The sequence below is a fragment of the Silene latifolia genome, chromosome 9 (assembly GCF_048544455.1).
Source record: "Silene latifolia isolate original U9 population chromosome 9, ASM4854445v1, whole genome shotgun sequence".
Lineage (NCBI taxonomy): Eukaryota > Viridiplantae > Streptophyta > Magnoliopsida > Caryophyllales > Caryophyllaceae > Silene > Silene latifolia.
In genome coordinates this window covers 204,824,309-204,838,633 of record NC_133534.1, presented here as the reverse complement: position 1 = coordinate 204,838,633, position 14,325 = coordinate 204,824,309, and positions in this window count along the sequence as shown.

The following is a 14,325-nucleotide window of genomic DNA, read 5'->3' as shown; positions in this document are numbered from 1 at the left end:
GGCCCCCAACGAACTAATGGAGCAGGCGCGGAAAGCTATGGATGTGGCGGCGACTCAGGCGATGATTGGTGGACGTGTGCCACGCCGAACACCGAAGACAATTACTACGGCGGCCACGGCGTCAACTCCGGCTCCATCTTCAGTCCCCGAAGTCCAAAAGGAGCAGCTGGTGGTCGTCGATATTACCGATGAGGAGGTCACCGTTGCGAAGGGTCCTCCTTCTTCAAAGAAGAGAAAAGAACCGATGCCTGCTACCACCGTCACCGAGGCAGGGGAAAAGAAGGGCTCAACCGGCCCTTCATTTAAGAAGGTCCAGACTGGTACGAATCTAACCCATGGCTCGGATTTAGGTGGTTCTTTAGGCATTCCCGATGATAGGCTCTCTGACATGTCAATGAATGTTGACATGGATGCTCTGTCTGAATTTTTTGTAGATCAACCGCTGCCGGCTGACCCTCTCACTGAACGGCAATCGGAGAAGCGGCCTGTACAGACGGGCAATCAGAATGTCGTCGTCGACTCCTCCTCCCTGAAGCCTTCCCCTGCTCAGCTTGTGGCGGAAGGCACAAGGTTGTGCAAGAAGCTGGCCAAGTGGAATGAACTAGCCGACGCTCATATTATGGAGCAAGAAACGGTCAGGGCTCGAGCTGCCCCTGCGGTTGAACGGCTTAGGCTCGATCTTGTCGTTGCTAAGAAGGAGGCCGAGAGAGCCAAGGCTGAGGCTGCAGTGGCTGAACAAAAGCTTAGGGAGGACGCTGAAAAGGTGGTCCTAGCCGAGAGAGCCAAGACTGAGGCTGCGGTGGCTGACGTCGTTAAGCTGCGGGAGGAGCGGGACAAGCTTCAGGGTGCTTTCGACGCTGCAGTTGGTAAGAGGGAAGAATGGAAGTCTTTGTATTCGGCTCAGGCGGAGGGACACAGGAACACAAGGGCTATCCTCGCCCAGAGGGAGGAGGACATTGAAACGCTCCAGAACGTCATTATCCCTAACATGTGCGCCCAATACCGGGACCAGGCCGAAGAATCTACCAGGGAAGTAATCAGAGAGCTCTTTCCTGAAGGCTCCTTCCCGTGGCAAAAATTTGACCAGCTGCTTGATGATAAGGCGGCTGCTGAGACAAAGGTCATGGAGGAGGCAGGCGGCGAAGAAGGCCGCTGAGGAGGCTGCGGAGAAGGCGGCCCATGCTGAAAAGGTGAAGGCGGCCAGGGAGGAAGCTGAGAGGGCAAAGGCAGCTAAAGCTGCTAAGTCGGCTTCTGGGTCGCCCACTGATACCCGTCGCTGTGAGTACCAAAGATAAATTTATATTTCCTATTAAGACTAACCTAGGCTAGTGGTAACAGGGTCGAACCACAAGGAGGCAGATGTAAATTTTAGCTGTCTAATAAAAGTCTAAGGTAACTATTGTGGGGGTTGATTTGAATTGGTCTATAGCTAAGAGTAATAAAAGACAATGAACTAAATTAGCGATTTAAACAGATAAAAGAAGGGTACTAGGATGATCGGTTCATTATAGCTTCGGCGGCAGCAAACTAAGTCGGTCTGAATCAAACACAGGTGAGGCGGGAAATAAAGAGGTCCTCTCGGTCCACTCCTAACAAATAGCATCTCTCGATCTCGCTATAGGTCCCTAATGTCACTAATACTAACTTTCGTCCTGAAAAGTGACTAACGGTCTAAACTATACCTATCTTTCGATCTTAGCACAGTTTAGTCGATTTAATTGATGGTCAAATAACTTTCCCTATCTTTCGATCTATTGGGTCAGTCATAAAAGGGATATCTAACTGGTCGCATGCATTCGATTCGTTAAATACAACATTAAAAACAATTAAAACGATGAATAACCTTACAAGGTCAGTCGATCGACCAACATTGTTAGTCGATCGACCAACACGCGGGTCAGTCCGTGTGTAATCTATTGCCGCCTACGCCATAAATCGCCTACATCCTAGCACTAACTATTTAGCTACTCATGATGAAAGTGATAACAACAATAATACTAGGGCAATAAGGTACTGAATTCATGATTAAAGCGGTAAAACAAATAATTAATGTGCAATAATAAAGATGGTTTCGGGAATCTATCTAGCAATTCTAATCTAATAACGAAATAAGATGAATTGAAAGTAAACAGGAGGAATACCGAATTGCAAGGGAAAGATTAATTATTAAGAACCGAAAATCCGATGCTCCACAATAATCCCAAACCCTAACTATTTGATAAAACTCTCAAACTTAATGTGAAATTTCTGAAATAAAGCTTAAGTAAAAACTGAATGTCACTGGATCCATATCTCTGGAAACTAGATTACGTTATATAGCAAGTGTACGTAACATAATTCCTAAACCTAAAATAGATTTGGGCTTCAAGTTTCTCGATCTATTGATTCACGTCTGGGATAGCAATCTGGTCGATCGACTGATAGGGCTGGTCGATCGACTGGTCCTCAGCAAACAGTAGCTTCTGGAACCCGAACATTGGTCGATCTACTGATGGGTCTAGTCGATCGACTGCTTGAGCTGCTACTTGACTTCTTTATTCTCGTGGATTTGTCTTTTGGGCCTTGGAATGCGCACCAAGCTCGTTTCTTAAGTGATTCCTTTACGTCATTTGCAATGCAGATTACTCGGGGACGGATTTGGCTCGGTTTCCCGTTGAATTCTTCACATTTCTGCAATAATGTACAAAATACGGAAGTAGACGGAAATAGGGAGAAATGTAGCATAAACTACAAGAATGAGCTCTGAAATGCGTGCAAAATGGGATGTAAAACATCATATAAAAGACACGCATCACCCACCAAAGATGATGCTGCTGCTGCTGGTGGTGAGCAGCAACAAGCATAGGGAGACGGGCAGTCGTCACCGGATTCACCCGGCCCTTCAGACAGTTTCAGCTGTTCGGGGGCCAACTATTGAGCCTTTCCTCCCTACCATCTTTTTTGGCGCTTTCAATTCTTATGACTGTAACCTTTTGCTGTACCTTTCTCTTTTTTGTTGAACTTTGGTAGGTAGTGTTTAGGCTATCCCTATGGGGACGGACGTCGACTCCTTTCTTGTATTACCTGTAAACATTTCAATAAGAGTTTGTTTATTTTGCCTCCGGCTTGGCCGAGGTCTTTATCTCATTCTCATCTGAGTTGTCTTCTTACGTTATTAGTTGAGCGCTTTTTTTTCTTTTCATTTTTACCTTCGGCTTGGCCGAGGCAGTTAGAATGCGTATCTCAACTGTACTTAACGTTTTTTCAACATGTTGGCATGTTGGTCGCTTCCTCCTCCGCGCACGGTCTTAGCCGAGGCGGTCAGATTTGCTATCCCAACCACCGTTGTGAACATGTTAGCGTATCGGTCGTTGTGTCCCCGTATCGGGGTAACGACGCGACAGCGTTCGTATCTGTAGACGTGTTGATCGCTTCCTCTTTCACTCTCGGTCTGGCCGAGGCGTCCGATTTGCGTTTCTCAACCGTACTTATACGTTCCTAAGCATGCTGGTCGTTGTGGCGAGTAACAGCTGCTGTTGGCAAATCGCGTTTCCCTCGTCACTCCCGGCTTTGGCCGGGGCAACTGAGTTTACGTTTCGACTGTTTTCCGTATCTATAGACATATTGATTGCTTCCTCTGCCACTCCCGGATTGGCCGGGGCAGTCAGATTTGCGTCTCAATTGTGCTCATACGCTTTTGTACTTTGGTAGTGACTGCCCAGCTTTGGCCGCGGCGTCTATTCTGGCATGACTATGGAGGGGACAAGTATTTTGATGGAAAACTTGGATCACTTTTTATAAGGTATAATCACACGTTGGGGTGCCCACAACGGTCTTGGACACCTCCGCCGCTATACAAAGTATTTCCTTAGATTGTCCGTGTTCCAATGGCTCATTAGAGGAACACCCTCCATGTCTGTCAGCCGGTATGTACCCGGCCTCATTTCTTCAACCACTTTGTAGGGTCCTTCCCAGTTGGCCGTCATTTTACCATGGATGTTTCCTTTGTTGGTTGCGGCTGACTTTCTTAGGACTAGATCTCCTACTCTTAAGTCTCTTTTGTGGACCCTACGGTTGTATGCTCTTCTCATTCGGTTTTGATACACTGCCAAGTTGAGCCGTGCCGTGTCTCGACTTTCTTCGACCAGGTCTAGGGAGGCTCTCAGGCCTTCCTCATTTTCGGCTGGGTCAAAGGTTTGCGTTCTGAATGTCGGCACCGATGCTTCAATTGGCAGGACGGCTTCAGACCCATAGACTAGGTGGAATGGACTGTATCCCATTGCTTCTTTCTCCGTGGTTCGAAGTGACCATAGGATGCCGGGTAGTTCATCAGCCCACCTTCCTTTTAGATCTTCGACCTTCTTCTTTAATCCGTTCAGTATCGTTTTATTGGCTGCTTCCGCCTGCCCGTTGCTCTGAGGGTGGCAGACAGAGGAGTATGCGAATTTGATGCCGAGTTCTTCTAACCAGCTCATCACTATGTCGCTCCAAAACTCTCGGCCGTGGTCAAACACCATGACTTGGGGCAATCCAAATCGAGTTATAACGTTTTCCCAAATCACTTTTCTTACGGCCGTCGTGGTCTTGGCAGGTACCGCGACTGCCTCAACCCATTTGGTGAAGTAGTCAACGGCGACGATCAGGTACTTTCTTCCTCCGGAGGCTGTCGGAAATGGCCCTAGTAAATCCATCCCCCACTGTGCAAAAGTAAGGGGACTAAGCACCGGTTGCAGGTCTCGGGAAGGAGCATGTATCACCGGAGCATGCATTTGACAGTTCTTACACTTCTTGGTCTTAGCTCTGGAATCCTCAAGCATGGTAGGCCACAAGTAGCCGGCTCGGAGAGCTTTGTGGGCTAACGTTCTCGCCCCCATGTGATGTCCACAGATGCCTTCGTGAATCTCTGTCAGTATTAGCTCCGCGTCGGCTGGGCCGACACATTTCAAAAGTGGTCTTATCACGGACCTTCTGTACAATTCTTCTTCGAACACCAAGTACCTTGCGGCGATCCTCTTTATCTTCTAAGACAGACTGCGGTCCTCCGGCAACTCATTTGTTAGTTTGTATTTCAGTATCGGAGTCATCCACGTCGTCTCGGCTTCTATGTCGCCTACCATGCCGACGGTCTCAGTGATGCTTTTAGCATTCCTGATATCCACCAGCACGGTTCGGCTGTCATTCTTGATGGTTGAACTGGCAAGTTTTGAGAGAGCGTCGGCTCGGTTGTTTTCAGACCTGGGGACGCATTGGATTTGGAAAGATTTCAATTTAGCGCTGTCAGCTTTTACCCTTTCCAGGTATCTTACCATCCCGTCGTCTCAAGCCTCATACTCTCCTCTAATTTGGTTAGTCACCAATAGTGAGTCTGTCTTCAACACAATGTGTTCCGCTCCGGCAGCTCTAGCTAGCTCGACTCCAGTTATCACTGCCTCGTATTCGGATTCGTTGTTTGAGGCCGAGAAGGTAAACTTCAAGGCATACTCAAACTCGTCCCCATTTGGGCTGATGATAAGGATGCCGGCTCCTGAGCTATTCGTCGTGGAGGACCCGTCGGTGTATACTTCCCATACTCCGGGATTTGGTTCTTCTTGATATGTGCACTCGGCCAGGAAGTCTGCAAGTGCCTGCCCTTTTATCGAGGGCATCGGCTTGTATTGGATGCCGAAGCCGGATAGCTCTACTGCCCATTTGATGAGCCTGCCGGATTTTTCGAATTTTTCCAATGCTTTCTCCAATGGTTGGTCGGTTAGGACCGTCACGGGATGTGCGTCGAAGTAAGGTTTTAGTTTCCTTGCGGCAACGACGACAGCAAAGGCTGCTTTTTCGATCAGTGGGTAATTTCTTTCGGCGGCGAGCAGTGTATGGCTGATAAAGTAGATTGGGTGTTGCTGCTTGTCTTCTTCTCTGATGATTACGGCACTGACCGTGGCCGAGGTAACTGCTATGTATAGATATAGCGTCTCCCCCAGCATCGGCCTGGACAGGGTCGGGAGAGTTTGAAGATGAGCTTTCAGTTGCTTGAAAGTTGTGCTCTGTTCCTCCCCCCAGTTGAAGTCTTTATTCCCCTTCAACACTTTGAAGAATGGGGTGCTCTTGTCGGCTGACCGAGAGATGAAACGGGCGAGAGCCGCCATCCTCCCGGTCAACATCATAACCTCTTTTCGATTCCTCGGCTCCGGTAGGTCCAGTATTGCTTGGACTTTCTCTGGATTGGCATCAATTCCCCTGGCGCTGACAAGCACGCCGAGGAACTTACCTGTCCGGACACCGAAGTTGCATTTCATTAGGTTAAGTTTCATCTTGTATTTCCTTAGTGAACAAAATGCTTCGCTCAAGTCGGCCAAGTGCTCGCCGTCAGACTTGCTTTTTACAATAGCATCGTCGACGTAAGCCTCAATGTTTCGCCCTTTTTTATCTTGAAACACTTTGTCCACCAGCCTAGTGTAAGTTGCGCGAGCGTTTTTCAAACCGAACGACATCATTTTATACATGTATGTGCCGTGTATGGTGATGAATGCGCACTTAGGCATGTCTTCTTCGGCCATGAATACCTGATGGTACCCTGAGAAGGCGTCGAGCAGGCTCAGCATAGTGTAGCCTGCCGTTGCGTCTATTAAGCTGTCTATTCGAGGCAAGGGATAGCAATCTTTAGGGCACGCTTTATTAAGATTTGTGAAATCAACACACATCCTCCACGCCCCCGATGACTTCCTCACCATTACAACATTAGCTAGCCACTCAGGGTAAGTACAAGGCATGATAAAGCCTGCCTCTAACAATTTATCTACCTCCGCCTTGATGGCCTCGTCTTTCTCGGCCGAGGAGTTCCTCATCTTCTGCTTAACAAGGCGAGCGTTGGAGAGCACGTTAAGCTTGTGAACGATCACCTCTCGGCTCACGCCTGGCATCTCGGCGGCTGAGTACGCGAAGACATCTTTGTTCTTCCTCTCGGCTCTGAATTTTGGCTCCAGGCCGACACCGACAGTTACGGTGCGTCCTGGGTCAGTTTCCACTTGCTCGGTCTCGGCTCCTTCGACCATGCCGACTGATACCCGTCGCTGTGAGTACCAAAGATAATATTTATAATCTCCTATTAAGACTAACCTAGGCTAGTGGTAACAGGGTCGAACCACAAGGAGGCAGTTGTAAACTTTAGTTGATTTATGTTCAGTCTGAGGTAACTATTATGGGGGTTGATTTGAATTGGTCGACAGCTAAAGTGGACAAAGATAATAAACTAAATAAACGAAATAAACAGATAAAAGAAGGGTACTAGGATGGTCGGGTCATTATAGCTTCTAAGCGGAAAACTAAGTTGGTCCGAATCGAACGCAGGTAAGGCGGGAAATAAAGAGGTCCTCTCGGTCCACTCTTAACAGATAGCATCTCTCGATCTCGCTATAGGTCCCTAATGTCACTAATACTAACTTTCGTCCTGAAAAGTGACTAATGGTCTAAACTATACCTATCTTTCGATCTTAGCACAGTTTAGTCGAATTAATTGATGGTCAAATAACTTTCCTATCTTTCGATCTAATGGGTCAGTCACAAATTAGGCATCTAACTGGTCGCATGCATTCGATTCGTTAAATACAAGATTAAATTCAATTAAAACGAAGGATAACCTTACAAGGTCAGTCGATCGACCAACTAGGTCAGTCGATCGACCAACACGCGGGTTCAGGCCGTGTCTAATCTAATGCCGCCTATGCCATAAATCGCCTACACCCTAGCACTAGAGAATTAGCTATTCATGATGAAGGTAAAAACAACAATAAAACTCATGACAATTACGGAATTCATACTTAAAATAAATAACAACGATGATGAAACGATAATTGGCTTGGGAACACTAACTATCAATTCTATACTAACAATGGAAGTAAAACAATAAAACTGAAATTAGGGCAGAATGAATACCGAGATTAAAGAGGAAAGATTAAGAGCAAAGGCAGAAATCCAATGTTAAAGTCGATAACCCAAACCCTAACTCGAAATAAGCTAGAACTAAAAGTACTGTATTGTGATAGAAACTTAGATGATAACTTGATATCTAACTGAAAGGTTTTATGTTACGTTATATAGCAACCAACGCAACAATTATTTCATAAACCTAAACTTCACGGGCTTCAAGATTGACGATCTCCAAATTCACGTCTGGAATAGAAATCTAGTCGATCGACTGATAATGCTGGTCGATCGACTGGATGTCAGCAAACAGTAGCTTCTGGATCCCGAGCATTGGTCGATCGACTGAAGGTGATAGTCGATCGACTGTCTGAGCTGCTACTTGACTTCTTTTAACTCGTGGACTTGTCTTTTGGGCCTTGGATCGCGCACCAAGCTCGTTCCTTAAGCAATTCCTTTACGTCATTTGCAATGCAGATTACTCGGGGACGGATTTGGCTCGATTTCCCGTTGAATTCTTCACATTTCTGCAATAATGTACAAAATACGGAAGTAGACGGAAATAGGGAGAAATGTAGCATAAACTACACAAATGAGCTCTGAAATGCGTGTAAAAAGAGATGTAAAACATCATATAAATGACACGTATCACCGACGATGTTCATCGGATCACCCTCCTGTTGTAAGGATGGGCTCTTCCCTTTCTCTGATTTCTTCGCCACTTTGAGGGACTGCATGTTACACCCTCTGGCAGATATTTGGACATTGACAATTTCGTCTGTTTCGTCCTTTGAGACGAGCTTTTGTGCCTCCCCCCGGTCCGAGACATACATCAATGTTAGGGACCGGATGAACATTACAGCATCGGCCTCGCTCAAAGTAACCCGACCTATTAGGACATTGTAGGCGGACGAACCATCAATAACCACGAACTCAGACCAAACATTTTTGGCCGCATCTGCTTGGCCGAACATCACCGCCAGTCTGATTGACCCCAAGGGTACCAGGCCGGCCCCGGAGAAGCTGTATAGTGGGTTGGTGCAGGGGCTCAGGTCCTCAATCTTCAGACCGAGATTGAGAAAGCATTCCCTGAACATGATGTTCGTGTAGGCACCTGTGTCAATTAGGCACCTCTTAACCAAGTGGTTGGCTATGTCCAAGTGGACCACCAGCGGGTCGCTGTGTGGGGCTACGACTCCTTCATAGTCTTTCCTTCCTATGGTTATATCGGGGACGGTGGAAGCGGGGATCGCTGTGGTGGGCACAAAGTTGATGGCTTGGTAAAGCTCATTCAAGTGCCGTTTGTGCCCATTAGCTGACCCTCCGTTCTCATTTCCTCCGATAACAACCTGGATCACTCCCATCCTCTGGAATACTGATTTCTTCTTCGCCCCGTCGGAGCTCGTTTCCGGGGCCCCAGCTACATACTTGCCGAGGGCCCCCTTTCGGATCAGCTCCTCGATGGCATTCTTCAGATGCCGACAGTTGTCGGTCTTATGGCCGGGCTGGCCGTGGTAATCGCAAAATTGGTTTGCGTCGCCTTCCGCCTTCGTCTTGGGGGGTCTTGCCCACTTCTGCCCTTCATTCTTGCTCAGGGCGAAGACCTCGGCCGGTGATTTAACCAGGGGGTTGAGACTGCTGTACCGCTTCGGGGTGTATGGTCCCGAACTCCCCCCGGCGCCCGCCGAGTTACATTTTCTATTAGATTTCTCGGCCGTGACCTATTATTGTCACGGCGTCCTTCATCTCTCGTTATCCCTGCGGCCGCTCCTCTCGGGTGCCCGGCTTGTGGCTTACCCAGTCTTGTGATAGTCCTCCACCTTTATGGCTCGGTCGGCCATCTTTCTCGGAGTCCGGGTTGAGGTCTTCACACTTAATGAGCTCATTTTTGAAATCGCCTCTTGGTAGGCCTTTCATCGGTCGAAGGCCGCCGATTCGGTGTTCGGCTCTCGGATCTGCTGAACCTTAGCGTCAAATCTCTTGACGTAGCTCCGAGGGACTCGTCCTCCCCCGTCGGATAGTCGGAGATCGATGTCTCCACGGCCCTTCGCTTGTTGCAAGAGTACTGGGCTATGAAGTTATCTCTCAGGTCGGCATAGCAGTATACCGAGCCATTGGGTAGCCCCTTGTACCAACTCTGAGCCATGCCATGGAGGGTCGTTGGGAAGACTCGGCACCACACCTCATTGGGTTGCTCCCACACCGACATGTACGACTCGAAAGCCTCGGCATGGTCGGTCGGGTCACTATCTCCTTTGTATGATATGGCTGGCAGCTTCAGCTTAGTTGGCACCGGGACTTCGAGGACAAAGGCATTGAGGGGTTGTCTGACCACGTGCCGAATGACACGCGGCGATCGGCTCCTCGCAATCCTAGTCCGGCTTCTCTCCCCATGGCGGGAAGGGCTTCTTGTTGTCCGACTTTGGAAAGTCGGGCTTCTTTCTTCATTTCTTCGGGGGTGGCCTCGTTGGTGCCGCGGCAACGTTGTCCTCCCGCGAGTGTGGGAAGGACTTTGGTCTGACACTGACAACACGGGCACCGCTGGCGTTTTGGTACGCCCAACCTCTTGCATCGCTCCGGTCAGGTTGTTCGGAGCCACTTTATGGGCCCTGGTCACCTGTGGGTGTGCCGCTGTAACCGTCGTTGCGACGGGGGTTAGCGGCGTACTACCCATCAGGTCCAGGAATAACTTCAGTTTGGCTGCATCGACCACATGTCCCATGACAAGGACTGACTTGGCAGTGACGTGCGCGGTGTTTCTGGTAGTATCGGCATCCCGTACGCCGGTTGAATTACTCGGCCGGTGGGGGACTGCCCGATCCCCGAATTAGGGACTGTATCATCCTGGTAGAATTCGGTTTCGTCACTCACAATTACTTCTGGCTGTTTTGACATCTTCTTAGCTTTTTGGGTGGGTTTTGTTTTGTGTTTGTTTTTTAAGGGATTTGATTAGCTTTTAGTATCAGCGTTCCCCACAGACGACGCCAATTGTTCCGAGTGTGATTTCGGAGCAGTGTTATGACCACGTAAGCTTCGTTAAATGATGACTTTGCTTGACTCTTCCTTTCGGCCTCTCCTAAAACAATGAACAAACTGAGGGGTCGGCTTGGTACCGAGCGTACTCACTCCGACGCTCAAGTCAGTAAACTTAAAGGGATTAAGTTGTGTGTTACTTGGCAAAGTATATTGTAGAGAGATAAGGGAGTTTATACCAGATTATGAGATGTTTAGGTTATCTTTCGGATCCTTTTCTCGTTGAGAGAAGTAGAGTATTTATAGACTTTCACCTTTTGTCACGTAGTGGCCAAGTGGCAGAGCAGGTGGAAAAGATCGCTTACCCTCGGCCGAGGGACCCATGGCAGGCCGGGCCGGCCTGGTTGACTCCATGCCGAGGGGTCTTGGATATGAGTATGCGGATATGTCTCCCCGGCTGGTGGTTGCCTAGCCGAGACCCAGTGACAGCCGACAGGCAGCCGCATTTGCTTAGGGTCATTTGTCTAATATGTTGACTTGCTGTCTTTTGTCTTTGACCTTACTCAATATGTTGACTCGGTCAGCGGGTGCAGAATATGCCCCATCACCCACTAAATAATATTAGCTAGATATTAGTTTAGTAGTTTACCTTAAAATTGATTACTAACACTCATATATTACACTAATAATATTAGTAATTTGATTGAACAATTTTTGATTGAATCTTCTCATATTTTTGATGAAGATTAAAGAGAGGAGAGAGTAATGCATAAACTTTTGCATGTATTTTGAATGGACAAGTATGTTGAATGAGTAGTGAACAAAAGTCCTCTAATAATCATAGAGGTGTCACAGTTCAAGGAGGATAAAAAGACCAACATCTTGTCCTTCACTTTTCCTTTTGTTCTTATCAAAACCTTAGGCATGTAAGGCTAGGTGTAGACTAGGCATCATTAGCTTATTTTATCTCATAAAATAATTCACCCACTAACACCCATCACTCTCATTATTTCGGTCCATGTGCCATAAAATGGACTACCATTTTATTTTGTCAATTTGTCATTTGTCACACAATATGTCACATGTAGTATGCTACATGTTATTAATTAATTTTAATGCACATTTATCACATAAATATCATTTTATAAATTAATTAAATTTACATTTAACAAATTGACTAGTGATACTTGATCACATAAATAAAATGGGTCATTTAATTATAATTCACAACATCTTGTAATTATAATTAATCATTCATTATCATCTCTATTGTTTCACAAACAATAAACAATTTTAGTAATAAAATATTTCAATTACTAAAATAAATCTTATTTAATCCCATTACAATAAGATATCAATATTCTCTCTCACAAATGAATTTTTCAATTTTAAGGAATTGATCAACTTGTATCGTCATACAATTAATCAACTTTAAAGATAAGGGCATCATCCTTTAGGTGTGACCTTAAGGGATCAACTGACCACCACCGTCCCACGACAGTAACGTCAAACTCTAGCAAGCCAATCGTTACCGATTAATGTTGATCAGTTGACTATAAAATGAATCATCCCTTACGTATTCTTAAAATGAGATTTAAAAATGTGATCAATATGATCGACAATTGTGATCGCATTGTTGTCGGAGGACACATATTCCAACAGAATACTGAGTTCATTAGCACTGTTTTTAAGGATGAGTGGACAACTCGAATTCTTGCCATCCCGCCATGCGAAATCAGATTGAGGGATACGGTTTTTTGGCCACTTACAAAGGATGGAACCTACACGGTAAATAGTGGATATGGACTCCTTTTTGATAGGTTCATGGCCAAAAGAGGAACCATTAAGGACATAACAAGAATCAATGATCGAGGGCGAGAATTCTGTCGGAAAACGTTATGGAACTTACCTGTCCCTATGGTATGGAAAATTCTTATCTGGAAACTTATAATCAATGCATTGCCTACCGGAAGCGAGCTACATAAACGTAAGATTGATGTTGAGCCGTTCTGCGGTATGTGTGGAGGCGATCAAAAGAGTTTAGAAACCACGGGACATCTTTTTCGTGATTGTGGTCTTGCTAGCAGGCTCTGGGCAGGTTCGGTGTTAGGAATCAGGGTGGAAAGTGCAGGGGGAATTTCTATCTCGGAATGGATTTATGATTGGATTAGATACTTGTCCAATAGTGAGGGGGGCGAACGCAAAACAATTACTTTTGTGGCCCTTCTGTGGGGTTTATGGACGTTACGGAACAATGTCATCTTTCAAGAGTTGGATTTGAACCCACACACGATTATGGGGTGCTTCTATAATTCAGTTCGGGAGAAGGTGCAAATGCTATGTAACTCTTCACAGACTAAGCAACCCCAGTTGATGCTGAGAAGTTCTGATGAAGGCTCGAACCATGAGGACAGAGAGGCCATTCACAATGGTCACCCCGTCAATCTTATAGGAAAACATAACAGTTGTGCTGCGATACAGGTCAAAGTGGATGCTAGCTGGGTACGAAACTTCGAAGCGGCGGTCGGCTGGGTGGTTTTTTACCATACGGGGAAGGATATAGAGAGCAGACAGGTGCGCATCAGCGCTGAGTCGGCTTTACAAGCAGAAGCACTCGGGGTTAGAGAGGTTCTGGTATGGGCACAGGAGCAGAGGATTCTACACGTTATTTTATCGTCCGATTGTTTGCAGCTTATCAACCAGATTGCAGGAGTTGACAAGGAAGATCACATAATTGCTGGAATTCTAGAGGATATTCGTAAACGACTTAGTTTCTTTCATTGTTTATGTCTTAATTTTATTCCGCGACGTCTTAATAGCTTAGCGCATGGGCTGGCTAAGCAAGCCCTGCGATTGTAAAACCTTTTCTTTACAGCTGTCAAAAAAAAAACAGAGAGATTATAGTCGCGAGTGAAGCCAGATCCCATTTTCTAAAGTTGACAGTAGTACCTGTACTGCACGACCAGGGCGAAGCTAGGATTTTATATATGGGGTAACAAAAAAATATTGTTAAGAAAAAATGGGATTCACGAAAAAAAATTGTTGCATAACATAAAATTTTTTAAAATACTATATTGTTCGCTTATAATTTGGATTATATAGCTTTCCGACGCATAAAACGCCTAACCATTGCTACGCCAAGATCACCCATCTTGGTTGTTCTTGAGCTATTAAGAATGGCAAGATCATCCAATCTTCAAATTAGAAGAGCTCCTTTAAGTTGCACCCAAGAACAAACCTCCAACTCATATGATTAATTTTAACAAAACTTCTCCCTTCATAAGATACATTCAAGGAGAAAGTTTCGTTATCCTTTTGCCTAAACTCATCCTCATGAGAGGCTATATTGCTAAGACCATACGAATTGATAAAGGCATTTGGGTTGTCACAAACTCTCTATAACAAGCCTAAATTTTAAACATCTTATGTAACCTTTATGACAAGATCAAGGTAACCAACCAAAGT